The sequence below is a fragment of the Diplotaxodon limnothrissa genome, linkage group LG12, assembly GCF_057381915.1.
Source record: "Diplotaxodon limnothrissa isolate DT_005_m linkage group LG12, D_limnothrissa_male_GT1.1, whole genome shotgun sequence".
Taxonomy (NCBI): Eukaryota; Metazoa; Chordata; class Actinopteri; order Cichliformes; family Cichlidae; genus Diplotaxodon; species Diplotaxodon limnothrissa.
The window spans coordinates 39,230,294-39,247,543 of NC_140607.1; the positions used below are offsets into that span (position 1 = coordinate 39,230,294).

Genomic DNA, 17,250 nt, shown 5'->3' on the forward strand with positions numbered 1-17,250 from the left:
ATGTGTGAGCTGATCGCTGGTGTATGGACGCAGGGAGATTGACTCCAGATCCCCGACGAGGGGCTGCGTAACACTTTGGTAGAAGCCTGGAGTGATGCTGGCTTCTTCTTTGAGCCTGTTCTTCTTGGGGGTTGCCAGAGTGGATCGTCTGCCTCCATCTCACCCTGCCCCTAGCATTCTCCTCTGTCACACCAACCCTCTGCATGTCCTACTTGGCTACGTCTATGAACGTTGTCTTTGGTCTTTCTCTTATTCTCCTGCCCAGCAGCTCTGTATTTAACACCCTTTTCCCAGTATATCTTATATCCCTCCTCTGCACATGTGCAAATCACCTCAGCCTTGCTGGCCTAACGTCGTCTGCAAACGGCTCAACCCCAGCTGTCCCTCGCACGTGGTCATTTCACATCTGTTCCATCCTGGACACTCCCAAGCAAAAGCTTATCATCTTCAACTCTGCAGACTCCATCTGTGCCACACATCAGAGCAGCTCTCACTACCATCTTCTAAAGCTTGCCTTTCGCACTTGCTGCTATCCTTGTGTGACAAATCACCCCTGAATTTGTTCTCCACACACACCCAATGGATTGGCTACACGCATGGCTTTGGGTCTCCTCGCGGATGTCCAAAAGTGTCCTGGAGAATGCGGGTATCGATCCCGCTGCCTCTCACATGCAAAGCGAGCGCTCTACCATTTGAGCTAATTCCCCATTGAGGGTTGAGCACTGCAGCTTCATCGTGCCATACGGAGCCTCAGCTCAGGTGGAACTAATCACAACACCCCCCTTTCAATGTTTTCTGGGCTTGTCAACTACAACAAGACTCTTTGGTGCAATCGTAACTCACACGAGACATTTCCGAGCGATTCAAGTCTGGGCCCTACGCAGTACGCCAGGAGAGTGTCACTGGAAGCCCCTTTCAGCTGCTTCTGGAGAAAAGAGATGTCAGACTGGGCCGGGGGACTCTTTGCTGCCATCGGCCAGTATTGTGAGGGTAAGAGGGGAGACAATCACTTCATATGGTCAAAGATTGATGAGGTTTGAAGCCAGCGTTAACATGGTAGTACCTGAAAGGTAGTGAGCGGAGAAGTGCAAATAAACCTGGGGTGTACAACATCAGGCCTCGAGGGCCGGTGTCCTGCAGGTTTTAGGTATAACCCTGGGTCAACACACCTGAATCAAATGATTAGTTCATTACCAGGCCTCTGGAGAACTTCAAGAAATGTTGGGGAGGTAATTTAGCCATTTGAATCCCCTATGATGGATCAAGAATACATCTGAAACCTGCAGGACACCGGCCCTCGAGGCCTGGAGTTCGACACCTGTGAAATAAAGATTTGCCAAAGGAAGCCACATGCATTCAATTGGGACACTGACTAGCAAAGTGTGAAATGGAGAATGCGGGCGTCGATCCCGCTACCTCTCGCATGCTAAGCGAGCGCTCTACCATTTGAGCTAACTCCCCTGTGCTACATGTCTTACTTATTACAGGCTACACTTTGTCCATACTTGTTGTATGATCAAAATAGGGAAGGGGCACAAATCCTGAAATCTGCAAAGCACCCAGGAGGTGGCTGAGAGACTAAGGCGGCTCGCTGACAATCCACTGTCATGCTAACGTGACTGAATGCCATCAGCCTTAGAGACAGACTGAGGAGACTGGACATCCAAGGGACTGTGGACTAGAGCCACTGCTAATTCACATTGAATGAAGCCAACTGAGGGAGGTGGTTCTAATCAATATGCTTACCGACCTCCTCCCCTTGGTTTTCAGTGTAGGGCAAGTTGGCCATTAGGAATGTTGCTATTCTGGAAGCAGAACGTCTTTCTACTACTGTATTAGCAGACCATTGTCTTTAACATGACCTGTGCAACAAGACCACATGGTGAACTAAAGTGAATACTGAGCCAAAGAAGAGCATTGCATCATGCCTGCTTTGGCAGCCAATCTTACACTGACAAGATGCATCAACATAAGCAGAAAGAGCTCTCGACGAGGATGGGATTCGAACCCACGCGTGCACAGCACAATGGATTAGCAGTCCATCGCCTTAACCTCTCGGCCACCTCATCTGCCGCACACTGCTCTTTGCCAGTAGCATTGGGAATTGACGAGGGATAATGTGTGAGCTGATCGCTGGTGTATGGACGCAGGGAGATTGACTCCAGATCCCCGACGAGGGGCTGCGTAACACTTTGGTAGAAGCCTGGAGTGATGCTGGCTTCTTCTTTGAGCCTGTTCTTCTTGGGGGTTGCCAGAGTGGATCGTCTGCCTCCATCTCACCCTGCCCCTAGCATTCTCCTCTGTCACACCAACCCTCTGCATGTCCTACTTGGCTACGTCTATGAACGTTGTCTTTGGTCTTTCTCTTATTCTCCTGCCCAGCCGCTCCGTATTTAACACCCTTTTCCCAGTATATCTTATATCCCTCCTCTGCACATGTGCAAATCACCTCAGCCTTGCTGGCCTAACGTCGTCTGCAAACGGCTCAACCCCAGCTGTCCCTCGCACGTGGTCATTTCACATCTGTTCCATCCTGGACACTCCCAAGCAAAAGCTTATCATCTTCAACTCTGCAGACTCCATCTGTGCCACACATCAGAGCAGCTCTCACTACCATCTTCTAAAGCTTGCCTTTCGCACTTGCTGCTATCCTTGTGTGACAAATCACCCCTGAATTTGTTCTCCACCCACACCCAATGGATTGGCTACACGCATGGCTTTGGGTCTCCTCGCGGATGTGCAAAAGTGTCCTGGAGAATGCGGGTATCGATCCCGCTGCCTCTCACATGCAAAGCGAGCGCTCTACCATTTGAGCTAATTCCCCATTGAGGGTTGAGCACTGCAGCTTCATCGTGCCATACGGAGCCTCAGCTCAGGTGGAACTAATCACAACACCCCCCTTTCAATGTTTTCTGGGCTTGTCAACTGCAACAAGACTCTTTGGTGCAATCGTAACTCACACGAGACATTTCCGAGCGATTCAAGTCTGGGCCCTACGCAGTACGCCAGGAGAGTGTCACTGGAAGCCCCTTTCAGCTGCTTCTGGAGAAAAGAGATGTCAGACTGGGCCGGGGGACTCTTTGCTGCCATCGGCCAGTATTGTGAGGGTAAGAGGGGAGACAATCACTTCATATGGTCAAAGATTGATGAGGTTTGAAGCCAGCGTTAACATGGTAGTACCTGAAAGGTAGTGAGCGGAGAAGTGCAAATAAACCTGGGGTGTACAACATCAGGCCTCGAGGGCTGGTGTCCTGCAGGTTTTAGGTATAACCCTGGGTCAACACACCTGAATCAAATGATTAGTTCATTACCAGGCCTCTGGAGAACTTCAAGAAATGTTGGGGAGGTAATTTAGCCATTTGAATCCCCTATGATGGATCAAGAATACATCTGAAACCTGCAGGACACCGGCCCTCGAGGCCTGGAGTTCGACACCTGTGAAATAAAGATTTGCCAAAGGAAGCCACATGCATTCAATTGGGACACTGACTAGCAAAGTGTCAAATGGAGAATGCGGGCGTCGATCCCGCTACCTCTCGCATGCTAAGCGAGCGCTCTACCATTTGAGCTAACTCCCCTGTGCCACATGTCTTACTTATTACAGGCTACACTTTGTCCATACTTGTTGTATGATCAAAATAGGGAAGGGGCACAAATCCTGAAATCTGCAAAGCACCCAGGAGGTGGCTGAGAGACTAAGGCGGCTCGCTGACAATCCACTGTCATGCTAACGTGACTGAATGCCATCAGCCTTAGAGACAGACTGAGGAGACTGGACATCCAAGGGACTGTAGACTAGAGCCACTGCTAATTCACATTGAATGAAGCCAACTGAGGGAGGTGGTTCTAATCAATATGCTTACCGACCTCCTCCCCTTGGTTTTCAGTGTAGGGCAAGTGGGCCATTAGGAATGTTGCTATTCTGGAAGCAGAACGTCTTTCTACTACTGTATTAGCAGACCATTGTCTTTAACATGACCTGTGCAACAAGACCACATGGTGAATTAAAATGAAAACTGAGCATTGCATCATGCCTGCTTTGGCAGCCAATCTTACACTGACAAGATGCATCAACATAAGCAGAAAGAGCTCTCGACGAGGATGGGATTCGAACCCACGCGTGCACAGCACAATGGATTAGCAGTCCATCGCCTTAACCTCTCGGCCACCTCATCTGCCGCACACTGCTCTTTGCCAGTAGCATTGGGAATTGACGAGGGATAATGTGTGAGCTGATCGCTGGTGTATGGACGCAGGGAGATTGACTCCAGATCCCCGACGAGGGGCTGCGTAACACTTTGGTAGAAGCCTGGAGTGATGCTGGCTTCTTCTTTGAGCCTGTTCTTCTTGGGGGTTGCCAGAGTGGATCGTCTGCCTCCATCTCACCCTGCCCCTAGCATTCTCCTCTGTCACACCAACCCTCTGCATGTCCTACTTGGCTACGTCTATGAACGTTGTCTTTGGTCTTTCTCTTATTCTCCTGCCCAGCCGCTCCGTATTTAACACCCTTTTCCCAGTATATCTTATATCCCTCCTCTGCACATGTGCAAATCACCTCAGCCTTGCTGGCCTAACGTCATCTGCAAACGGCTCAACCCCAGCTGTCCCTCGCACGTGGTCATTTCACATCTGTTCCATCCTGGACACTCCCAAGCAAAAGCTTATCATCTTCAACTCTGCAGACTCCATCTGTGCCACACATCAGAGCAGCTCTCACTACCATCTTCTAAAGCTTGCCTTTCGCACTTGCTGCTATCCTTGTGTGACAAATCACCCCTGAATTTGTTCTCCACACACACCCAATGGATTGGCTACACGCATGGCTTTGGGTCTCCTCGCGGATGTCCAAAAGTGTCCTGGAGAATGCGGGTATCGATCCCGCTGCCTCTCACATGCAAAGCGAGCGCTCTACCATTTGAGCTAATTCCCCATTGAGGGTTGAGCACTGCAGCTTCATCGTGCCATACGGAGCCTCAGCTCAGGTGGAACTAATCACAACACCCCCCTTTCAATGTTTTCTGGGCTTGTCAACTACAACAAGACTCTTTGGTGCAATCGTAACTCACACGAGACATTTCCGAGCGATTCAAGTCTGGGCCCTACGCAGTACGCCAGGAGAGTGTCACTGGAAGCCCCTTTCAGCTGCTTCTGGAGAAAAGAGATGTCAGACTGGGCCGGGGGACTCTTTGCTGCCATCGGCCAGTATTGTGAGGGTAAGAGGGGAGACAATCACTTCATATGGTCAAAGATTGATGAGGTTTGAAGCCAGCGTTAACATGGTAGTACCTGAAAGGTAGTGAGCGGAGAAGTGCAAATAAACCTGGGGTGTACAACATCAGGCCTCGAGGGCCGGTGTCCTGCAGGTTTTAGGTATAACCCTGGGTCAACACACCTGAATCAAATGATTAGTTCATTACCAGGCCTCTGGAGAACTTCAAGAAATGTTGGGGAGGTAATTTAGCCATTTGAATCCCCTATGATGGATCAAGAATACATCTGAAACCTGCAGGACACCGGCCCTCGAGGCCTGGAGTTCGACACCTGTGAAATAAAGATTTGCCAAAGGAAGCCACATGCATTCAATTGGGACACTGACTAGCAAAGTGTCAAATGGAGAATGCGGGCGTCGATCCCGCTACCTCTCGCATGCTAAGCGAGCGCTCTACCATTTGAGCTAACTCCCCTGTGCTACATGTCTTACTTATTACAGGCTACACTTTGTCCATACTTGTTGTATGATCAAAATAGGGAAGGGGCATAAATCCTGAAATCTGCAAAGCGCCCAGGAGGTGGCTGAGAGACTAAGGCGGCTCGCTGACAATCCACTGTCATGCTAACGTGACTGAATGCCATCAGCCTTAGAGACAGACTGAGGAGACTGGACATCCAAGGGACTGTGGACTAGAGCCACTGCTAATTCACATTGAATGAAGCCAACTGAGGGAGGTGGTTCTAATCAATATGCTTACCGACCTCCTCCCCTTGGTTTTCAGTGTAGGGCAAGTTGGCCATTAGGAATGTTGCTATTCTGGAAGCAGAACGTCTTTCTACTACTGTATTAGCAGACCATTGTCTTTAACATGACCTGTGCAACAAGACCACATGGTGAACTAAAGTGAATACTGAGCCAAAGAAGAGCATTGCATCATGCCTGCTTTGGCAGCCAATCTTACACTGACAAGATGCATCAACATAAGCAGAAAGAGCTCTCGACGAGGATGGGATTCGAACCCACGCGTGCACAGCACAATGGATTAGCAGTCCATCGCCTTAACCTCTCGGCCACCTCATCTGCCGCACACTGCTCTTTGCCAGTAGCATTGGGAATTGACGAGGGATAATGTGTGAGCTGATCGCTGGTGTATGGACGCAGGGAGATTGACTCCAGATCCCCGACGAGGGGCTGCGTAACACTTTGGTAGAAGCCTGGAGTGATGCTGGCTTCTTCTTTGAGCCTGTTCTTCTTGGGGGTTGCCAGAGTGGATCGTCTGCCTCCATCTCACCCTGCCCCTAGCATTCTCCTCTGTCACACCAACCCTCTGCATGTCCTACTTGGCTACGTCTATGAACGTTGTCTTTGGTCTTTCTCTTATTCTCCTGCCCAGCCGCTCCGTATTTAACACCCTTTTCCCAGTATATCTTATATCCCTCCTCTGCACATGTGCAAATCACCTCAGCCTTGCTGGCCTAACGTCGTCTGCAAACGGCTCAACCCCAGCTGTCCCTCGCACGTGGTCATTTCACATCTGTTCCATCCTGGACACTCCCAAGCAAAAGCTTATCATCTTCAACTCTGCAGACTCCATCTGTGCCACACATCAGAGCAGCTCTCACTACCATCTTCTAAAGCTTGCCTTTCGCACTTGCTGCTATCCTTGTGTGACAAATCACCCCTGAATTTGTTCTCCACCCACACCCAATGGATTGGCTACACGCATGGCTTTGGGTCTCCTCGCGGATGTGCAAAAGTGTCCTGGAGAATGCGGGTATCGATCCCGCTGCCTCTCACATGCAAAGCGAGCGCTCTACCATTTGAGCTAATTCCCCATTGAGGGTTGAGCACTGCAGCTTCATCGTGCCATACGGAGCCTCAGCTCAGGTGGAACTAATCACAACACCCCCCTTTCAATGTTTTCTGGGCTTGTCAACTACAACAAGACTCTTTGGTGCAATCGTAACTCACACGAGACATTTCCGAGCGATTCAAGTCTGGGCCCTACGCAGTACGCCAGGAGAGTGTCACTGGAAGCCCCTTTCAGCTGCTTCTGGAGAAAAGAGATGTCAGACTGGGCCGGGGGACTCTTTGCTGCCATCGGCCAGTATTGTGAGGGTAAGAGGGGAGACAATCACTTCATATGGTCAAAGATTGATGAGGTTTGAAGCCAGCGTTAACATGGTAGTACCTGAAAGGTAGTGAGCGGAGAAGTGCAAATAAACCTGGGGTGTACAACATCAGGCCTCGAGGGCCGGTGTCCTGCAGGTTTTAGGTATAACCCTGGGTCAACACACCTGAATCAAATGATTAGTTCATTACCAGGCCTCTGGAGAACTTCAAGAAATGTTGGGGAGGTAATTTAGCCATTTGAATCCCCTATGATGGATCAAGAATACATCTGAAACCTGCAGGACACCGGCCCTCGAGGCCTGGAGTTCGACACCTGTGAAATAAAGATTTGCCAAAGGAAGCCACATGCATTCAATTGGGACACTGACTAGCAAAGTGTCAAATGGAGAATGCGGGCGTCGATCCCGCTACCTCTCGCATGCTAAGCGAGCGCTCTACCATTTGAGCTAACTCCCCTGTGCCACATGTCTTACTTATTACAGGCTACACTTTGTCCATACTTGTTGTATGATCAAAATAGGGAAGGGGCACAAATCCTGAAATCTGCAAAGCGCCCAGGAGGTGGCTGAGAGACTAAGGCGGCTCGCTGACAATCCACTGTCATGCTAACGTGACTGAATGCCATCAGCCTTAGAGACAGACTGAGGAGACTGGACATCCAAGGGACTGTGGACTAGAGCCACTGCTAATTCACATTGAATGAAGCCAACTGAGGGAGGTGGTTCTAATCAATATGCTTACCGACCTCCTCCCCTTGGTTTTCAGTGTAGGGCAAGTGGGCCATTAGGAATGTTGCTATTCTGGAAGCAGAACGTCTTTCTACTACTGTATTAGCAGACCATTGTCTTTAACATGACCTGTGCAACAAGACCACATGGTGAATTAAAATGAAAACTGAGCATTGCATCATGCCTGCTTTGGCAGCCAATCTTACACTGACAAGATGCATCAACATAAGCAGAAAGAGCTCTCGACGAGGATGGGATTCGAACCCACGCGTGCACAGCACAATGGATTAGCAGTCCATCGCCTTAACCTCTCGGCCACCTCATCTGCCGCACACTGCTCTTTGCCAGTAGCATTGGGAATTGACGAGGGATAATGTGTGAGCTGATCGCTGGTGTATGGACGCAGGGAGATTGACTCCAGATCCCCGACGAGGGGCTGCGTAACACTTTGGTAGAAGCCTGGAGTGATGCTGGCTTCTTCTTTGAGCCTGTTCTTCTTGGGGGTTGCCAGAGTGGATCGTCTGCCTCCATCTCACCCTGCCCCTAGCATTCTCCTCTGTCACACCAACCCTCTGCATGTCCTACTTGGCTACGTCTATGAACGTTGTCTTTGGTCTTTCTCTTATTCTCCTGCCCAGCCGCTCCGTATTTAACACCCTTTTCCCAGTATATCTTATATCCCTCCTCTGCACATGTGCAAATCACCTCAGCCTTGCTGGCCTAACGTCATCTGCAAACGGCTCAACCCCAGCTGTCCCTCGCACGTGGTCATTTCACATCTGTTCCATCCTGGACACTCCCAAGCAAAAGCTTATCATCTTCAACTCTGCAGACTCCATCTGTGCCACACATCAGAGCAGCTCTCACTACCATCTTCTAAAGCTTGCCTTTCGCACTTGCTGCTATCCTTGTGTGACAAATCACCCCTGAATTTGTTCTCCACCCACACCCAATGGATTGGCTACACGCATGGCTTTGGGTCTCCTCGCGGATGTCCAAAAGTGTCCTGGAGAATGCGGGTATCGATCCCGCTGCCTCTCACATGCAAAGCGAGCGCTCTACCATTTGAGCTAATTCCCCATTGAGGGTTGAGCACTGCAGCTTCATCGTGCCATACGGAGCCTCAGCTCAGGTGGAACTAATCACAACACCCCCCTTTCAATGTTTTCTGGGCTTGTCAACTACAACAAGACTCTTTGGTGCAATCGTAACTCACACGAGACATTTCCGAGCGATTCAAGTCTGGGCCCTACGCAGTACGCCAGGAGAGTGTCACTGGAAGCCCCTTTCAGCTGCTTCTGGAGAAAAGAGATGTCAGACTGGGCCGGGGGACTCTTTGCTGCCATCGGCCAGTATTGTGAGGGTAAGAGGGGAGACAATCACTTCATATGGTCAAAGATTGATGAGGTTTGAAGCCAGCGTTAACATGGTAGTACCTGAAAGGTAGTGAGCGGAGAAGTGCAAATAAACCTGGGGTGTACAACATCAGGCCTCGAGGGCCGGTGTCCTGCAGGTTTTAGGTATAACCCTGGGTCAACACACCTGAATCAAATGATTAGTTCATTACCAGGCCTCTGGAGAACTTCAAGAAATGTTGGGGAGGTAATTTAGCCATTTGAATCCCCTATGATGGATCAAGAATACATCTGAAACCTGCAGGACACCGGCCCTCGAGGCCTGGAGTTCGACACCTGTGAAATAAAGATTTGCCAAAGGAAGCCACATGCATTCAATTGGGACACTGACTAGCAAAGTGTGAAATGGAGAATGCGGGCGTCGATCCCGCTACCTCTCGCATGCTAAGCGAGCGCTCTACCATTTGAGCTAACTCCCCTGTGCTACATGTCTTACTTATTACAGGCTACACTTTGTCCATACTTGTTGTATGATCAAAATAGGGAAGGGGCACAAATCCTGAAATCTGCAAAGCACCCAGGAGGTGGCTGAGAGACTAAGGCGGCTCGCTGACAATCCACTGTCATGCTAACGTGACTGAATGCCATCAGCCTTAGAGACAGACTGAGGAGACTGGACATCCAAGGGACTGTGGACTAGAGCCACTGCTAATTCACATTGAATGAAGCCAACTGAGGGAGGTGGTTCTAATCAATATGCTTACCGACCTCCTCCCCTTGGTTTTCAGTGTAGGGCAAGTTGGCCATTAGGAATGTTGCTATTCTGGAAGCAGAACGTCTTTCTACTACTGTATTAGCAGACCATTGTCTTTAACATGACCTGTGCAACAAGACCACATGGTGAACTAAAGTGAATACTGAGCCAAAGAAGAGCATTGCATCATGCCTGCTTTGGCAGCCAATCTTACACTGACAAGATGCATCAACATAAGCAGAAAGAGCTCTCGACGAGGATGGGATTCGAACCCACGCGTGCACAGCACAATGGATTAGCAGTCCATCGCCTTAACCTCTCGGCCACCTCATCTGCCGCACACTGCTCTTTGCCAGTAGCATTGGGAATTGACGAGGGATAATGTGTGAGCTGATCGCTGGTGTATGGACGCAGGGAGATTGACTCCAGATCCCCGACGAGGGGCTGCGTAACACTTTGGTAGAAGCCTGGAGTGATGCTGGCTTCTTCTTTGAGCCTGTTCTTCTTGGGGGTTGCCAGAGTGGATCGTCTGCCTCCATCTCACCCTGCCCCTAGCATTCTCCTCTGTCACACCAACCCTCTGCATGTCCTACTTGGCTACGTCTATGAACGTTGTCTTTGGTCTTTCTCTTATTCTCCTGCCCAGCCGCTCCGTATTTAACACCCTTTTCCCAGTATATCTTATATCCCTCCTCTGCACATGTGCAAATCACCTCAGCCTTGCTGGCCTAACGTCGTCTGCAAACGGCTCAACCCCAGCTGTCCCTCGCACGTGGTCATTTCACATCTGTTCCATCCTGGACACTCCCAAGCAAAAGCTTATCATCTTCAACTCTGCAGACTCCATCTGTGCCACACATCAGAGCAGCTCTCACTACCATCTTCTAAAGCTTGCCTTTCGCACTTGCTGCTATCCTTGTGTGACAAATCACCCCTGAATTTGTTCTCCACACACACCCAATGGATTGGCTACACGCATGGCTTTGGGTCTCCTCGCGGATGTGCAAAAGTGTCCTGGAGAATGCGGGTATCGATCCCGCTGCCTCTCACATGCAAAGCGAGCGCTCTACCATTTGAGCTAATTCCCCATTGAGGGTTGAGCACTGCAGCTTCATCGTGCCATACGGAGCCTCAGCTCAGGTGGAACTAATCACAACACCCCCCTTTCAATGTTTTCTGGGCTTGTCAACTGCAACAAGACTCTTTGGTGCAATCGTAACTCACACGAGACATTTCCGAGCGATTCAAGTCTGGGCCCTACGCAGTACGCCAGGAGAGTGTCACTGGAAGCCCCTTTCAGCTGCTTCTGGAGAAAAGAGATGTCAGACTGGGCCGGGGGACTCTTTGCTGCCATCGGCCAGTATTGTGAGGGTAAGAGGGGAGACAATCACTTCATATGGTCAAAGATTGATGAGGTTTGAAGCCAGCGTTAACATGGTAGTACCTGAAAGGTAGTGAGCGGAGAAGTGCAAATAAACCTGGGGTGTACAACATCAGGCCTCGAGGGCTGGTGTCCTGCAGGTTTTAGGTATAACCCTGGGTCAACACACCTGAATCAAATGATTAGTTCATTACCAGGCCTCTGGAGAACTTCAAGAAATGTTGGGGAGGTAATTTAGCCATTTGAATCCCCTATGATGGATCAAGAATACATCTGAAACCTGCAGGACACCGGCCCTCGAGGCCTGGAGTTCGACACCTGTGAAATAAAGATTTGCCAAAGGAAGCCACATGCATTCAATTGGGACACTGACTAGCAAAGTGTCAAATGGAGAATGCGGGCGTCGATCCCGCTACCTCTCGCATGCTAAGCGAGCGCTCTACCATTTGAGCTAACTCCCCTGTGCCACATGTCTTACTTATTACAGGCTACACTTTGTCCATACTTGTTGTATGATCAAAATAGGGAAGGGGCACAAATCCTGAAATCTGCAAAGCACCCAGGAGGTGGCTGAGAGACTAAGGCGGCTCGCTGACAATCCACTGTCATGCTAACGTGACTGAATGCCATCAGCCTTAGAGACAGACTGAGGAGACTGGACATCCAAGGGACTGTAGACTAGAGCCACTGCTAATTCACATTGAATGAAGCCAACTGAGGGAGGTGGTTCTAATCAATATGCTTACCGACCTCCTCCCCTTGGTTTTCAGTGTAGGGCAAGTGGGCCATTAGGAATGTTGCTATTCTGGAAGCAGAACGTCTTTCTACTACTGTATTAGCAGACCATTGTCTTTAACATGACCTGTGCAACAAGACCACATGGTGAATTAAAATGAAAACTGAGCATTGCATCATGCCTGCTTTGGCAGCCAATCTTACACTGACAAGATGCATCAACATAAGCAGAAAGAGCTCTCGACGAGGATGGGATTCGAACCCACGCGTGCACAGCACAATGGATTAGCAGTCCATCGCCTTAACCTCTCGGCCACCTCATCTGCCGCACACTGCTCTTTGCCAGTAGCATTGGGAATTGACGAGGGATAATGTGTGAGCTGATCGCTGGTGTATGGACGCAGGGAGATTGACTCCAGATCCCCGACGAGGGGCTGCGTAACACTTTGGTAGAAGCCTGGAGTGATGCTGGCTTCTTCTTTGAGCCTGTTCTTCTTGGGGGTTGCCAGAGTGGATCGTCTGCCTCCATCTCACCCTGCCCCTAGCATTCTCCTCTGTCACACCAACCCTCTGCATGTCCTACTTGGCTACGTCTATGAACGTTGTCTTTGGTCTTTCTCTTATTCTCCTGCCCAGCCGCTCCGTATTTAACACCCTTTTCCCAGTATATCTTATATCCCTCCTCTGCACATGTGCAAATCACCTCAGCCTTGCTGGCCTAACGTCATCTGCAAACGGCTCAACCCCAGCTGTCCCTCGCACGTGGTCATTTCACATCTGTTCCATCCTGGACACTCCCAAGCAAAAGCTTATCATCTTCAACTCTGCAGACTCCATCTGTGCCACACATCAGAGCAGCTCTCACTACCATCTTCTAAAGCTTGCCTTTCGCACTTGCTGCTATCCTTGTGTGACAAATCACCCCTGAATTTGTTCTCCACACACACCCAATGGATTGGCTACACGCATGGCTTTGGGTCTCCTCGCGGATGTCCAAAAGTGTCCTGGAGAATGCGGGTATCGATCCCGCTGCCTCTCACATGCAAAGCGAGCGCTCTACCATTTGAGCTAATTCCCCATTGAGGGTTGAGCACTGCAGCTTCATCGTGCCATACGGAGCCTCAGCTCAGGTGGAACTAATCACAACACCCCCCTTTCAATGTTTTCTGGGCTTGTCAACTACAACAAGACTCTTTGGTGCAATCGTAACTCACACGAGACATTTCCGAGCGATTCAAGTCTGGGCCCTACGCAGTACGCCAGGAGAGTGTCACTGGAAGCCCCTTTCAGCTGCTTCTGGAGAAAAGAGATGTCAGACTGGGCCGGGGGACTCTTTGCTGCCATCGGCCAGTATTGTGAGGGTAAGAGGGGAGACAATCACTTCATATGGTCAAAGATTGATGAGGTTTGAAGCCAGCGTTAACATGGTAGTACCTGAAAGGTAGTGAGCGGAGAAGTGCAAATAAACCTGGGGTGTACAACATCAGGCCTCGAGGGCCGGTGTCCTGCAGGTTTTAGGTATAACCCTGGGTCAACACACCTGAATCAAATGATTAGTTCATTACCAGGCCTCTGGAGAACTTCAAGAAATGTTGGGGAGGTAATTTAGCCATTTGAATCCCCTATGATGGATCAAGAATACATCTGAAACCTGCAGGACACCGGCCCTCGAGGCCTGGAGTTCGACACCTGTGAAATAAAGATTTGCCAAAGGAAGCCACATGCATTCAATTGGGACACTGACTAGCAAAGTGTCAAATGGAGAATGCGGGCGTCGATCCCGCTACCTCTCGCATGCTAAGCGAGCGCTCTACCATTTGAGCTAACTCCCCTGTGCTACATGTCTTACTTATTACAGGCTACACTTTGTCCATACTTGTTGTATGATCAAAATAGGGAAGGGGCATAAATCCTGAAATCTGCAAAGCGCCCAGGAGGTGGCTGAGAGACTAAGGCGGCTCGCTGACAATCCACTGTCATGCTAACGTGACTGAATGCCATCAGCCTTAGAGACAGACTGAGGAGACTGGACATCCAAGGGACTGTGGACTAGAGCCACTGCTAATTCACATTGAATGAAGCCAACTGAGGGAGGTGGTTCTAATCAATATGCTTACCGACCTCCTCCCCTTGGTTTTCAGTGTAGGGCAAGTTGGCCATTAGGAATGTTGCTATTCTGGAAGCAGAACGTCTTTCTACTACTGTATTAGCAGACCATTGTCTTTAACATGACCTGTGCAACAAGACCACATGGTGAACTAAAGTGAATACTGAGCCAAAGAAGAGCATTGCATCATGCCTGCTTTGGCAGCCAATCTTACACTGACAAGATGCATCAACATAAGCAGAAAGAGCTCTCGACGAGGATGGGATTCGAACCCACGCGTGCACAGCACAATGGATTAGCAGTCCATCGCCTTAACCTCTCGGCCACCTCATCTGCCGCACACTGCTCTTTGCCAGTAGCATTGGGAATTGACGAGGGATAATGTGTGAGCTGATCGCTGGTGTATGGACGCAGGGAGATTGACTCCAGATCCCCGACGAGGGGCTGCGTAACACTTTGGTAGAAGCCTGGAGTGATGCTGGCTTCTTCTTTGAGCCTGTTCTTCTTGGGGGTTGCCAGAGTGGATCGTCTGCCTCCATCTCACCCTGCCCCTAGCATTCTCCTCTGTCACACCAACCCTCTGCATGTCCTACTTGGCTACGTCTATGAACGTTGTCTTTGGTCTTTCTCTTATTCTCCTGCCCAGCCGCTCCGTATTTAACACCCTTTTCCCAGTATATCTTATATCCCTCCTCTGCACATGTGCAAATCACCTCAGCCTTGCTGGCCTAACGTCGTCTGCAAACGGCTCAACCCCAGCTGTCCCTCGCACGTGGTCATTTCACATCTGTTCCATCCTGGACACTCCCAAGCAAAAGCTTATCATCTTCAACTCTGCAGACTCCATCTGTGCCACACATCAGAGCAGCTCTCACTACCATCTTCTAAAGCTTGCCTTTCGCACTTGCTGCTATCCTTGTGTGACAAATCACCCCTGAATTTGTTCTCCACCCACACCCAATGGATTGGCTACACGCATGGCTTTGGGTCTCCTCGCGGATGTGCAAAAGTGTCCTGGAGAATGCGGGTATCGATCCCGCTGCCTCTCACATGCAAAGCAAGCGCTCTACCATTTGAGCTAATTCCCCATTGAGGGTTGAGCACTGCAGCTTCATCGTGCCATACGGAGCCTCAGCTCAGGTGGAACTAATCACAACACCCCCCTTTCAATGTTTTCTGGGCTTGTCAACTGCAACAAGACTCTTTGGTGCAATCGTAACTCACACGAGACATTTCCGAGCGATTCAAGTCTGGGCCCTACGCAGTACGCCAGGAGAGTGTCACTGGAAGCCCCTTTCAGCTGCTTCTGGAGAAAAGAGATGTCAGACTGGGCCGGGGGACTCTTTGCTGCCATCGGCCAGTATTGTGAGGGTAAGAGGGGAGACAATCACTTCATATGGTCAAAGATTGATGAGGTTTGAAGCCAGCGTTAACATGGTAGTACCTGAAAGGTAGTGAGCGGAGAAGTGCAAATAAACCTGGGGTGTACAACATCAGGCCTCGAGGGCTGGTGTCCTGCAGGTTTTAGGTATAACCCTGGGTCAACACACCTGAATCAAATGATTAGTTCATTACCAGGCCTCTGGAGAACTTCAAGAAATGTTGGGGAGGTAATTTAGCCATTTGAATCCCCTATGATGGATCAAGAATACATCTGAAACCTGCAGGACACCGGCCCTCGAGGCCTGGAGTTCGACACCTGTGAAATAAAGATTTGCCAAAGGAAGCCACATGCATTCAATTGGGACACTGACTAGCAAAGTGTCAAATGGAGAATGCGGGCGTCGATCCCGCTACCTCTCGCATGCTAAGCGAGCGCTCTACCATTTGAGCTAACTCCCCTGTGCCACATGTCTTACTTATTACAGGCTACACTTTGTCCATACTTGTTGTATGATCAAAATAGGGAAGGGGCACAAATCCTGAAATCTGCAAAGCACCCAGGAGGTGGCTGAGAGACTAAGGCGGCTCGCTGACAATCCACTGTCATGCTAACGTGACTGAATGCCATCAGCCTTAGAGACAGACTGAGGAGACTGGACATCCAAGGGACTGTGGACTAGAGCCACTGCTAATTCACATTGAATGAAGCCAACTGAGGGAGGTGGTTCTAATCAATATGCTTACCGACCTCCTCCCCTTGGTTTTCAGTGTAGGGCAAGTGGGCCATTAGGAATGTTGCTATTCTGGAAGCAGAACGTCTTTCTACTACTGTATTAGCAGACCATTGTCTTTAACATGACCTGTGCAACAAGACCACATGGTGAACTAAAGTGAATACTGAGCCAAAGAAGAGCATTGCATCATGCCTGCTTTGGCAGCCAATCTTACACTGACAAGATGCATCAACATAAGCAGAAAGAGCTCTCGACGAGGATGGGATTCGAACCCACGCGTGCACAGCACAATGGATTAGCAGTCCATCGCCTTAACCTCTCGGCCACCTCATCTGCCGCACACTGCTCTTTGCCAGTAGCATTGGGAATTGACGAGGGATAATGTGTGAGCTGATCGCTGGTGTATGGACGCAGGGAGATTGACTCCAGATCCCCGACGAGGGGCTGCGTAACACTTTGGTAGAAGCCTGGAGTGATGCTGGCTTCTTCTTTGAGCCTGTTCTTCTTGGGGGTTGCCAGAGTGGATCGTCTGCCTCCATCTCACCCTGCCCCTAGCATTCTCCTCTGTCACACCAACCCTCTGCATGTCCTACTTGGCTACGTCTATGAACGTTGTCTTTGGTCTTTCTCTTATTTTCCTGCCCAGCCGCTCCGTATTTAACACCCTTTTCCCAGTATATCTTATATCCCTCCTCTGCACATGTGCAAATCACCTCAGCCTTGCTGGC

The 17,250-nt window shown here is 49.9% G+C and overlaps 23 non-coding genes across 23 annotated transcripts; all 23 read right to left on the bottom strand.

Annotated features, from left to right (window-relative positions):
- Positions 1-634: 634 nt before the first annotated feature.
- Positions 635-707, bottom strand: trnaa-ugc (transfer RNA alanine (anticodon UGC)). Its single transcript has one exon. It is a non-coding gene; the product is annotated as a tRNA-Ala (tRNA).
- Positions 708-1,388: 681 nt separating this feature from the next.
- Positions 1,389-1,461, bottom strand: trnaa-agc (transfer RNA alanine (anticodon AGC)). The gene has a single exon. It is a non-coding gene; the product is annotated as a tRNA-Ala (tRNA).
- Positions 1,462-1,987: 526 nt separating this feature from the next.
- trnas-gcu (transfer RNA serine (anticodon GCU)) lies at positions 1,988-2,069 on the bottom strand. Its single transcript has one exon. It is a non-coding gene; the product is annotated as a tRNA-Ser (tRNA).
- Positions 2,070-2,751: 682 nt separating this feature from the next.
- trnaa-ugc (transfer RNA alanine (anticodon UGC)) lies at positions 2,752-2,824 on the bottom strand. Its single transcript has one exon. It is a non-coding gene; the product is annotated as a tRNA-Ala (tRNA).
- Positions 2,825-3,505: 681 nt separating this feature from the next.
- trnaa-agc (transfer RNA alanine (anticodon AGC)) lies at positions 3,506-3,578 on the bottom strand. The gene has a single exon. It is a non-coding gene; the product is annotated as a tRNA-Ala (tRNA).
- A 515-nt stretch (positions 3,579-4,093) lies between these two features.
- Positions 4,094-4,175, bottom strand: trnas-gcu (transfer RNA serine (anticodon GCU)). Its single transcript has one exon. It is a non-coding gene; the product is annotated as a tRNA-Ser (tRNA).
- Positions 4,176-4,857: 682 nt separating this feature from the next.
- trnaa-ugc (transfer RNA alanine (anticodon UGC)) lies at positions 4,858-4,930 on the bottom strand. The gene has a single exon. It is a non-coding gene; the product is annotated as a tRNA-Ala (tRNA).
- A 681-nt stretch (positions 4,931-5,611) lies between these two features.
- trnaa-agc (transfer RNA alanine (anticodon AGC)) lies at positions 5,612-5,684 on the bottom strand. The gene has a single exon. It is a non-coding gene; the product is annotated as a tRNA-Ala (tRNA).
- Positions 5,685-6,210: 526 nt separating this feature from the next.
- Positions 6,211-6,292, bottom strand: trnas-gcu (transfer RNA serine (anticodon GCU)). Its single transcript has one exon. It is a non-coding gene; the product is annotated as a tRNA-Ser (tRNA).
- A 682-nt stretch (positions 6,293-6,974) lies between these two features.
- Positions 6,975-7,047, bottom strand: trnaa-ugc (transfer RNA alanine (anticodon UGC)). Its single transcript has one exon. It is a non-coding gene; the product is annotated as a tRNA-Ala (tRNA).
- A 681-nt stretch (positions 7,048-7,728) lies between these two features.
- trnaa-agc (transfer RNA alanine (anticodon AGC)) lies at positions 7,729-7,801 on the bottom strand. Its single transcript has one exon. It is a non-coding gene; the product is annotated as a tRNA-Ala (tRNA).
- Positions 7,802-8,316: 515 nt separating this feature from the next.
- On the bottom strand, positions 8,317-8,398 carry trnas-gcu (transfer RNA serine (anticodon GCU)). Its single transcript has one exon. It is a non-coding gene; the product is annotated as a tRNA-Ser (tRNA).
- A 682-nt stretch (positions 8,399-9,080) lies between these two features.
- Positions 9,081-9,153, bottom strand: trnaa-ugc (transfer RNA alanine (anticodon UGC)). Its single transcript has one exon. It is a non-coding gene; the product is annotated as a tRNA-Ala (tRNA).
- Positions 9,154-9,834: 681 nt separating this feature from the next.
- trnaa-agc (transfer RNA alanine (anticodon AGC)) lies at positions 9,835-9,907 on the bottom strand. The gene has a single exon. It is a non-coding gene; the product is annotated as a tRNA-Ala (tRNA).
- Positions 9,908-10,433: 526 nt separating this feature from the next.
- trnas-gcu (transfer RNA serine (anticodon GCU)) lies at positions 10,434-10,515 on the bottom strand. The gene has a single exon. It is a non-coding gene; the product is annotated as a tRNA-Ser (tRNA).
- Positions 10,516-11,197: 682 nt separating this feature from the next.
- Positions 11,198-11,270, bottom strand: trnaa-ugc (transfer RNA alanine (anticodon UGC)). The gene has a single exon. It is a non-coding gene; the product is annotated as a tRNA-Ala (tRNA).
- Positions 11,271-11,951: 681 nt separating this feature from the next.
- Positions 11,952-12,024, bottom strand: trnaa-agc (transfer RNA alanine (anticodon AGC)). The gene has a single exon. It is a non-coding gene; the product is annotated as a tRNA-Ala (tRNA).
- A 515-nt stretch (positions 12,025-12,539) lies between these two features.
- On the bottom strand, positions 12,540-12,621 carry trnas-gcu (transfer RNA serine (anticodon GCU)). Its single transcript has one exon. It is a non-coding gene; the product is annotated as a tRNA-Ser (tRNA).
- A 682-nt stretch (positions 12,622-13,303) lies between these two features.
- trnaa-ugc (transfer RNA alanine (anticodon UGC)) lies at positions 13,304-13,376 on the bottom strand. Its single transcript has one exon. It is a non-coding gene; the product is annotated as a tRNA-Ala (tRNA).
- Positions 13,377-14,057: 681 nt separating this feature from the next.
- On the bottom strand, positions 14,058-14,130 carry trnaa-agc (transfer RNA alanine (anticodon AGC)). Its single transcript has one exon. It is a non-coding gene; the product is annotated as a tRNA-Ala (tRNA).
- Positions 14,131-14,656: 526 nt separating this feature from the next.
- Positions 14,657-14,738, bottom strand: trnas-gcu (transfer RNA serine (anticodon GCU)). Its single transcript has one exon. It is a non-coding gene; the product is annotated as a tRNA-Ser (tRNA).
- Positions 14,739-16,174: 1,436 nt separating this feature from the next.
- On the bottom strand, positions 16,175-16,247 carry trnaa-agc (transfer RNA alanine (anticodon AGC)). The gene has a single exon. It is a non-coding gene; the product is annotated as a tRNA-Ala (tRNA).
- Positions 16,248-16,773: 526 nt separating this feature from the next.
- Positions 16,774-16,855, bottom strand: trnas-gcu (transfer RNA serine (anticodon GCU)). The gene has a single exon. It is a non-coding gene; the product is annotated as a tRNA-Ser (tRNA).
- Between the last annotated feature and the right edge of the window lie 395 nt (positions 16,856-17,250).